Source organism: Miscanthus floridulus, chromosome 19 (genome assembly GCF_019320115.1).
Source record: "Miscanthus floridulus cultivar M001 chromosome 19, ASM1932011v1, whole genome shotgun sequence".
Lineage (NCBI taxonomy): Eukaryota > Viridiplantae > Streptophyta > Magnoliopsida > Poales > Poaceae > Miscanthus > Miscanthus floridulus.
This window is the reverse complement of record NC_089598.1, coordinates 86,521,513-86,532,433: the sequence shown is the minus strand read 5'-3', so window position 1 is coordinate 86,532,433 and position 10,921 is coordinate 86,521,513.

Sequence of the window (10,921 nt, the reverse complement as noted above, 5' to 3'; positions counted from 1 at the left end):
GAGAGAAAACACTTGGCAAACAACTGGCACTGCGTAAAGAGATGGTTTGCTGAGTGCCGAGCACTCGGCAAACAATAACACTTGCCAATTGTCAGGATGGCTCGGCACTCGGCAAAGGACCGCCTCCGTTAACGGCCGGCAGGCGCCGTTAATCCTTTGCCGAGTGTCTTATCCTGACACTCGGCAAAGAGACTACTTTACCGAGTGTCATTTTTCGACACTCGGCAAACCATATTTTTTTTCTTCACTTTTGACCTTCAAACTTTTTTTGCAGTCCTCATACAATACCTGGTACTCCATGTTCCAATGTGGTACATTTCTCGGACTTTTTCTATATTTCTTTAATTTATTTCATTTAATTGAATTTTCTTAGATAATTCAAATTATAACTGCTAGTCATTCGAATAATAAAAAAAATGAATGGAAAAATGATATTAATGTTATTTAGTATAATGTGAGGCCATATCCAGGAACAGACCACCAATTTCGAACATCTTGTTCATGAAACATGACCACGAACTTGCGGTCGAGTTGTTTTTAAATTCTATAAAAAGCAAACGAAGTTCGAAAATCATGAAACTTGTCAAGATGTCATGATATCATATGTGGAGGCTGTGATAAAAAATTAAGAAGGTTTCGCGCAAGTTGTGACGTACGATACTTGCAAACCGAAGAATCTCCCAAGAAGTTTTATGATTTCGTGAGGAGGCCGACGAGGTGGTAAGCATCGTACGTGGCAAACTTGCGCAAAACCTCCTCAATTTTTTATCACAGCCTCCACATATGATATCTTGACATCTTGACAAGTTTCATGATTTTCGGACTTCGTTCACTTTTTATAGAATTTAAAAACAACTCGACCGCAAGTTCGTGGTCATGTTTCGTGAACAAGATGTTCGAAATTGGTGGTCTGTTCCTGAATACGGCCTCACATTATACTAAATAACATGAATATAATTTTTCCTTTCATTTTTTTCATTATTCGAATGACTAGCAGTTATAATTTGAATTATCCAAGAAAATTCAATTAAATGAAATAAATTAAAGAAATATAGAAAAAGTCCGAGAAAATGTGTCACATTGGAACATAGAGTACCAGGTATTGTATGAGGACTACTGTAGAAAAAGTTTGAAGGTCAAAAGTAAAAAAAAATATGGTTTGCCGAGTGTCAAAAAATGACACTCGGCAAAGGAGACTCTTTGCCGAGTGTCAGGACGACCGGCACTAGGCAAAGATTTTTAATTTTTTTTTAAAAAAAAACCCCTCTTTGCAGAGTGCCAGCCCGGTTGGTACTCGGCAAAATTTTTTAAAGAATTAAAAAATACTTTGCCGAGTGCCAGACCGGGGCCACTCGGTAAAGATTTAAAAAAAACTTTTTGCCGAGTGCCAGGCCAGGTGGCACTCGGCAAAGAAGTAAAAAAAAATTAAAAAAACCTTTGCCGAGTGTCAGGTCGGGGGCACTCGACAAAGGGGGATTTAACCTTGTCGGCTGGGCCAGCCCGCACACACGCCCGCGCCGCCGCTGCCTGCTCGCCCGCACGCCCGCGCCGCCGGAGGATGAGGAGAAAGAGAGGAGGAGGAAGAAGAAGGAAGAGAAGGAGGCCGCCGAAGCAACGGCGCCTTCGCCCTCGTGTGCTCCTGCAGCGGTGCCGCAGCAACACCGCCGGGGTGTGGCGCGGCCCCGTAGCAGCGGCGACCCGCATTCGGCCATCTCGGTTGCCATTGTGCAGTGGTGAGCCCCTATGCCGTCTCCGCCTGATGGATGTGGATGCATGAATAGATTAAGATGTCCTGGTTAGGGTGCTTTCGTGGACGCTGGTTATGGTGCATAGTTGCAAATCTGAGGTTTAGCATGGATGGATTGTGGATGCATGGATTGATGTTTGTCATAAATTAATATAGCTTATGGAATATATTAGTAATGGGATACAGATCCTGAATTTGTAATCCCTGATCCTTGCTTATCCTGATTATGTTTGCTAGGTGTTCCTTACATAATCTTGTTCATGTCGGCCATCGTGTCGTTCATATATATGTGCATGTCGGCCATCGTGCCATTGGTTTTCTTACAGGTTTTGGAAACCTCACCGTGCAGGGGAGGTGCTGCCAAAATTTTATATTGATAGTTTTATGTTCTTTTTTTTTGCAGAGAAGAGCCCGTCGGAGCGGAGCCGGAGTACCTCGACGACCCCGATCGCCTTCCTCGCCGCTGTGGGTCTGCCTACACCGCGTCGCCTCGCCACTGCACCGACCCGCCACAGCCCCGCTAGCCTGACTCCACCGCCACCCTAGGTATAACCCCTCTTTCCATATCATGGTCGTAGATCACGTAACCTAGTTAGGCGTCTCTCATTCGAAAGAGATACGGTTGGAAATATGCAGATATTTCTATATCTAAAACCGTATCTGTTTCGAATTGTCCACGTTTTTTGGACAGCCCACGGATGCGTAGGTGGGGTTAGTTTCCATGGTCTGCTCCGATCTGAGACAGAGTTTCGGCATCATCTCCCTTTTGTTCTCCGGATACACACTCTCCCTAGCAGGACATGTATTTGGAGAATAGCGGGGAGGTGCTGCCGAAAAGCTGTCTTGGATAGGAGTAGAGCATGGAAACTAACCTCATCTAAGGATCCTTGCATGGGATTAGGACCTATCCTCACCTATTAGATAGTAGAAACATCGTGTAGATGCAATTGATGTTTATATTACTCGTCGCTATATATGTTAGAGGATGGAGGACCATGAGTGGATGTACACGGGCCGCGCAAGTCAGGGTCAAGTCACCAATGAATGGATCGACAAGACTGATACTTTCTTGGAACGGGCATTTGGCGTGGCTGCTAAAGGAGCGAGTAAAATTTGTTGTCCCTGCAGCAAATGTGCAAACAGGAAAAGACAAACGAAGAAGGTCATGGGGGAACATCTTTGGAAGAATGGATTTATGGCAGACTATACCCGGTGGGTCTACCATGGTGAAGCCGATCGTATGAGAGAGGAGGTGGTGAGACCACACGTCAAGGATTATGATGCTGATGTCAGGGTAGCAGACATGTTAAATGACTATCACGAGGCATAGTTCGCTGAAGGACGTACGGAGGAGCCAGAGGCAACTGCAAAGGTGTTCTACGACATGTTTGCCACGGCATAGAAACCTATTCATGGCCAGACAAAGGTTTCTCAACTGGATGCCATTGAACGCATAATGGCGTTAAAGTCCCAGTATAGCCTGAGTCGAGACGCCTTCGATGGTATGTTGACAGTTATTGGCAGCCTGCTTCCGGAGGGTCACCTTCTACCAAAGAGCATGCACGAGTCACAAAAACTCTTTCGTGCACTTAAGATGCCGTATGAGCAGATACATGCTTGCCCGAAGGGGTGCGTCCTATTTAGGAAAGAATACGTGGAAGCAAAGTACTGTCCAAAGTGTAAATCCTCTAGGTTCCTGTAAGTAGATTCTGGTGATGGCCAGAAGAGGCAGCTTGATATTCCCGTGATAATCCTACGACACCTTCCGTTCATACCGAGGATCCAACGGCTATACATGACCGAGGAATCCATGAAACAGATGACATGGCACAAAAATGGCAAATGATACAATCCTGATAGGATGGTACATGTATCCGATGGTGAAGCATGGACCCACTTTGATGGCATTTATCATGAGAAAGCTAAAGAGGCTCGTAATGTACGTGTTGCGCTGGCAACAGATGGGTTCAATCCTTATGGAATGATGGCTGCCCCATACATATGTTGGCCCGTGTTCGTTATCCCCCTCAATATCCCCCCCGGCGTATGCTTTCAACGACAGAACGTATTTTTGTCGTTGATAATTCCTAGACACCCAGGGAATAATATGGGTGTGTTCATGGAGCCTATGATTGATGAATTGGTCCGTGCTTGGGAGGAAGAGGTATGGACATATGACCGAGCTACAAAGAAAAACTTCAAAATGCATGTTTGGTACCACTACTCCCTGCATGACTTCCTGGCATATGGGATATTCTGCGCCTGGTGTGTTCACGGAAAGTTCCCATGCCCAGTATGCAAGGAAGGTCTGAGGTTCATTTGGTTGCAGAAGGGTGGCAAGTATTCATCGTTCGACAAACATCGGCAATTCCTCCCTCTTGACCATGCATTCAGACGAGACATCAAGAACTTTATGAAAGGTGTCATAGTGACAGACCCTGCACCACCGATAATGACTGGTGCCATGGTTCGTGAACAGATAGATGGTCTCATGGTCAATCCAAAAGGTGGTTTTGTGGGATATGAAGAGCAACATATGTGAACTCATAAGTCGGGCTTGACTCGGCTCCCCTATTTTGATGACCTTCTCCTTCCACACAACATTGATGTAATGCACACTGAAAAGAATGTCGCCAAGGCACTTTGGGCAACAATCATGGACATTCCTAACAAGTCAAAGGACAACGTTAAGGCTAGAGTGGATCTAGCAACGTTATGCGATAGACCAAACCAACATATGAAGCCTCCTAGTCACGGCAAGACATGGAGAAGGCCTAAGGCCGATTTTGTCTTGAGCAAGCCCCAAAGGAGGGAAGTACTAGAATGGATCCAGACGTTAATGTTCCTTGATGGGTATGCAGCTAATCTGAGGAGGGGAGTGAACTTATCTTTTTTTTTGATAAGGAAAGCTTTATTAATTTCAAGATCGTTACATCAAGATGATACAAAGACCTTGAAACACTTTTGGCCTCTGTATAACAAGGATACACACAGCCTTACAAAAGATCTTAAAACAAAAAGGCACACTAATAACGCTCAATCCGAAGACTAGACTACCACCCATGTGCCCGGGTAAAAAATTCCTTGGCCACCTGCGCCAAATGTTGAGATGACGCTACAACCAAACCTTGTGAAGTTGGCTTCTGTAGGACAGTCCATGTACGAAGCCAGTGAATAATCGAGTATATAACCTGTAAAGGAAAAGAAGTGCATTTCTTCTCAAAAACTAGGTCATTTCTACATAACCAAAGCAACCAACACGTAGCTGCTGCTCCTAACAAAGCTAACGACTTCAGATCTTTACTAAGACCACAGAGCCAAGACCCAAACATGTTTGAAACACTATGTGGTTGAGACAAGCCTAAAGCCGCATGAATAACAGACCAAACAGCATGAGCGAAACGACACTAAAAAACAGGCGCTTAATTGTTTCATCTTTGTGACAAAAGCAACACTGTTTACTGCCATGCCAATTACATTTAGCTAAGTTATCTTTGGTTAACACTACGCCTCTACGTAGGTACCACAGAAAAACCTTGATCTTCAAAGGAGCTTTTAATTTCCATAAGCCTTTATTAATATTGGGGACATCATTATAGATCATTGCCAGGTAATGAGATTTGACTGAGAACTATCCATTAGGATGCAAGTTCCAACGAAATTCGTCTTCATGCTGGCTTAACACAATATGCGTGATGCGTGGAAGTAATTTGTTCCAAGCCACTAATTTGTGTCCAATTAGATCTCTTCTCTAGGATATAGTAGGTGGAGACATGCTTAGCACTTCAGCTATAGAAACCTATTTATGCCGTGCTATGTTGTAAAGACAAGGATATTGTTCCCGCAGAGTTGACTGTCCTAGCCACCTATCTTCCTAGAATCTTACTTGTGATCCATCCTAAATTATGAAGGTCCCAAAACAGAGAAAATCCCATTTAACCTTCATCAAGCTAGCCCAGAAATGTGAGTCCCCATTTTTCCACTGAACTTGCGAAAGGGGCTTAGATCCTAAATATTTTTTGTGTAGCATTTGTTGCCATGTACCCTCAGTTGTGAGCAATTTGAAAAGCCACTTACTCAGAAGGGCTGTGTTCTTGATGTCCAAATTGTGTATTCCAAGTCCACCTTGGTTTTTGGGTTGGCATAATATGTCCCATTTGGCTAATCGGTATTTACGTTTATGTTCATCACTTTGCCAAAAAAATCTTGATTTGAAGTAATCTAATTTCTTGAGAACTCCTTTTGGGATCACAAAAAAGGACATCATGTACATTGGTAAGCTGTTAAGTACTGAGTTAATCGGTGTCAAGCACCCACCAGTTGATAAATGTTTCCCTTTCCAACTGCTTAGTCTTTTTTCAAAACGTTCTTCTACTCTTTTCCAATCTACATTTGAGAGCCTCCTATAGTGTATAGGTATGCCTAAATACCTCATTGGAAAAGCTTCTTGATTACAACCAAAAAGCTCTGTATAGTGGGGCAAATATTCTTATGCTGCTCCAAAGCAGAATATTTCGCTCTTGTGGAAGTTTATTTTAAGCCCTGAAAGTTGCTCGAATGCACAAAGTAATAACTTCATGTTGCGAGCTTTTTCGAGGTCATGATCCATAAAGAGTATCGTGTCATCAGCATATTGTAGGATAGATAAACTTTCATCAACTAGATGTGGCACTATTCCACTAATCTGATTATCTGCTTTGGCTCTTTTAGTTATTATAGCTAGCATATCAGCTATAATGTTAAACAAAATGGGTGATAGTGGGCCCCCCTGTCGAAGGCCTTTTTTCGTTTGAAAGTAAGGTCCGACCTCATCATTAATATTGATTGCCACACTCCCACTTGATATAAAATCTTGCACCCAAGAGATCCATCTAGGAGAGAATCCTTTCATCCGCATTGTTTGCAGCAAGAAAGGCCACCTCACTTTGTCGTAAGCCTTTTCGAAGTCTATTTTAAAAATAACTCCACTTTGCTTTTTACGATGCAACTCATGAATTGTCTCATGCAGAATGATGACTCCCTCAAGGATGTTACGTCCTTGCATAAAGGTTGTTTGAGTTGGACCAACTATATGATCTGCTATTGAGTTAATTCTAATGGTTGCCACTTTAGTGAAAATTTTGAAGCTGACATTTAGTAAGCAAATTGGTCGATACTATTGAATTCTATTAGCATCTTGGACTTTTGGAATTAGAGTTATAACACCAAAGTTGAGGCTAAAGAGCGGCAAAGTTCCCGAGTGGAGATCATGGAACATTTGCATCAGGTCACCTTTGATGACATCCCAAAACTTTTGATAAAACTCGGCTGGGAAGCCATCTGGCCCTGGTGCTTTATTGTGTTCCATCGCAAAAATTGCATCCCGAATCTCCTTTTCCGTAAAAGAAGCCGTTAGGAATTCATTTTCAGCTTGGGTGACTTGCGGAATATCAAATGTCTGTGCCTCATCTAAGGTCATGGTATTATCTTGTGATGGTCCAAATAAGTCCTTGTAGAAACGTGTGATATAGTTCTTAAGGTTAGTCTGACCTTCTATTTTTCCATCTTCATGGTCCAGAGAGAAAATTCTTTTCTTCCTATGTTTACCATTGGCAACCATTTGGAAGTAACGGGTGTTATTATCCCCAAGTAGAACATCAGTGGCCTTTGCTCGCTGATAGAATTTTAATTCTTCCTCTCTCAAGAGTTTGGCTAGATTGCTTCTAGCTTGATCAAGCTGGCTTCTCTCATCCTTAGTTAAGTCCCGATTTTCAGCGGCAATATCAAGGTTATGGATGGTAGACTGAAGGGTTGTTTTCTGTTATTTATATACACCATTTGTATGTGAGGCCCAACCTCGGAGATATTTGCGTAGCGCTCCTATTTTTTTAATCCATCTCTGGACAGAATTTTGGCCCCTCACCGGCTTATTCCATATTTCTACAACTCGATCATAGAAATCCTCACGATAGAACCAACTGAGTTCCATTTTAAATGGTTTTGCTATTCCCGTGAAGGCTGGTGTGCCGGTGTCAAGTAGTAAAGGTGTATGGTCTGAAACACCTCTATCAAGAGCATGTACAATCACCATAGGATATTTAAACTCCCATTCAGTCGTCATTAAGACCCTATCAAGCTTTTCATAAGTGGGGTGAGGTAGAGAATTAGCCCAAGTAAATTGTCTACCTATCAAATCAATTTCCCTAAGATCAAAGCTGTCAATGACAGCATTGAACAGGAAAGGCCAACGACCACTAAATCTATTGTTATTCTTCTCACTGCTATTTCTCATAATATTAAAATCCCCACCGATTAGAGTAGGAAGCGGGTTTTGTTGGCAAGCGCGTACGAGTTCAGTCAAGAAAGGCGTTTTAAACTCCTCTTGAGCTGGACCATAGACTGCCATGGGTATCCACTTAAAATTATCTGATTTATTGCAGAGATGAAATTTGATGTAAAATTCCCCTTCTACAATTAATGATAGATCAAGAAATGAAGCATTAATGCCAAGGAGGATTCCTCCAGACCTCCCCCGAGGTGGTAGACAGTGCCAAGTGAAATCTGCCCCTCCAGATAGTTGGAAGAGATTTGTTTTTGACATGTCCTACTTCCCAGTTTCCATGACAGCCATGAAATCAAGGTTATGATCTCGGACTGCTTCAGCTATGTAGCGGTATTTAGCCAAGTCTGATAGACCTCTGCTATTCCAATAGAAGCCTTTCATGGGGAAACTTTTTGATGAGAAACTTTTTGGTGGTTTTTACACTTTTTTGATGATGCCTTAGATTTTTGACCAGTAACCATAAGGTCACAAATTTTTGTGTCCAGGTTCAGATCATCCAAGCCTACATCAGTTATTTCCTTCACTAAGTGATCGAGAAGGGTACCATCATTATCAGTATCCTCATCATCGCTTAATGCAAAAGGATTTTCACCTACTCCTAACCTTTTAGCCACTTTTTGATTTGGCATTACAGATGTCCTATCGACCTCGACCCTCTTAAGAGCATTGATGGACAAACTAATTGTATTACTATTGCTACCTAGAACCAGGCCTACATTGCTCAGATTTGAAATGCATCTTTTTTTAGGTATAGACACAACAGAAATAGAAGATGGTCGTGACTTGGGCGTACCTAGGTTCATGTCGGCTAAAGACATAGCCGAAAGTGGTGATAGAGTAGTAGTCTCTCCCATTGGCTTGTCCTTTTTTGTGCCATCCATGTTCCTTGATGCTGCTCTTTTCATCGCCTTTGTTAATGTGTCCTCATCAGCTGCTACAACACCATCCGAAGATACGATATTAGATCGTACACTGCGGCGTTTACCTCCCAGAAAAATTGATCCGGAAGATGACTCAAGATATGTACCTTGGCATTTGCTCAATGGTGTATGTGTACTAGCAGCTTTGCGGTCTAAGGTTGTTGTTGCAGATAACGAAGCTTTCTGGCATGATGAACCCATGAGAGGCATGGTGGTTTGTGACTCAACCACGTCTAAGGGCAGCTGAGAATTGTTGACAGCCCCAGCTTTGTCCTGCAACGATGTAGGGATCTCCATGGTTTTTCTTCCCCACTCTGAGTTGCTTTGCATGCTATTCTTTGAATGTGCAGTAACAGTATGTACCATTTCTGTTGTGCTGGCCAAGGAGCATTCCATTTTTTTATCTGATATAGGTGAAGTGGCTGACATTGGAACGCCAACTACAACCCTAGTTCCCAAAGTTGATCTAGTCAGATCACTCGCAGAAGAAGTCAAAATCTTCTTGCAATTGTTAGAGATCCTTTTTGATCCAGGAGTACCTTTTGGACTTGTTAGAGTTGAAGCAGCCATAGGTACTATGCGAGTCTTAGGGATGAAGAGTCATGACTACCACATATGGATTGAGCGGCTTCTTCCAGCGATGGTTCGAGGCTATGTCCCTGAGCATGTCTGGCTAGTGCTAGCAGAGTTGAGCTATTTCTTTCGCCAGCTTTGTGCCAAGGAGTTATCTCAGACCATGATTGCTGACTTGGAAAGAATGGCACATGTGTTGCTCTGTAAGTTGGAAAAGATCTTTCCACCTGGCTTCTTCAATCCGATGCAGCACTTGATTTTGCACCTCCCGTATGAGGCACGAATGGGGGGGCCTGTGCAGGCCTGTTGGTGCTATCCAATCGAGAGATGTCTAAAGGTTCTTCGAAAGAAATATAGAAATAAATGCAAAATCAAGGCTTCCATTGCAGAGGCATACATTCTAGAGGAGGTGGCAAATTTCACAACAACATACTATGGTAACAACCTCCCTAGCGTGCATAATCCACCCCCTCGTTACAATGTTGGTAAAAATGAATCGAACCTCAGCCTTTTTCGAGGGCAACTCAGAAGCGCAAGTGCATCGACCCCTAAGACCTTGAATCATGAAGAGTGGCGCCATATCATGGTATACGTGTTGACCAACCTTGATGAAGTGGCGCCGTACATGCAGTAAGTTCTCAACGAACTTGTTAAATACACCGTCACTATTCTGCATCCAACCCCTTGTTTCTCGTTGGTACAGGGAATTTCTTCATGAATTCTGGCGTCAATCAAGGGATCCTACTGTGCAGCAGCTAGATACCCTTCTTAGACAGGGTGCGGGAAATGGAATGCCCAATTTCATTTCTTGGTTCAAATGGAAGGTACCGTACAATTTAGCTCGTACTTAGTTTGACATTCTAAGTTACTCGTACGTGCGAATAATATAACGATGTATCCTGCTTGAGCTTGTAGGACCAGAGGGATGCGTCTATGCATGCTGAGTCGAGACATGTTGCTGATGGCTTTGCCTATAGGGTTAGGTCATTTTTCGGTTATGACGTGAATGGATATCACTTTCGCACAACAAGCTACGAGCAGAGTCGGCCCAATCGAAGAACCATAAGTTCCAGAGTTTTTACGCTCGACGTTGATGAGGTTGAGTATTATGGAAGAATTGAAGAAATATACGAACTCAAGTTTCATGGTTCCAAACCCTTTAATCCCGTCATATTCAAATGCCATTGGTTTGATCCTGAAGTAACGAGACGGACATATTGTAATCTTGGTCTAGTCAAAATTCGACAGGATTTCGTCTTACCAGGAGACGATATCTATATTGTGGCCCAATAGGCCACACAAGTTTATTATCTCCCATATGTGTGTCAAACCAAAAGGCATCTTAAGGGTTGGGATATT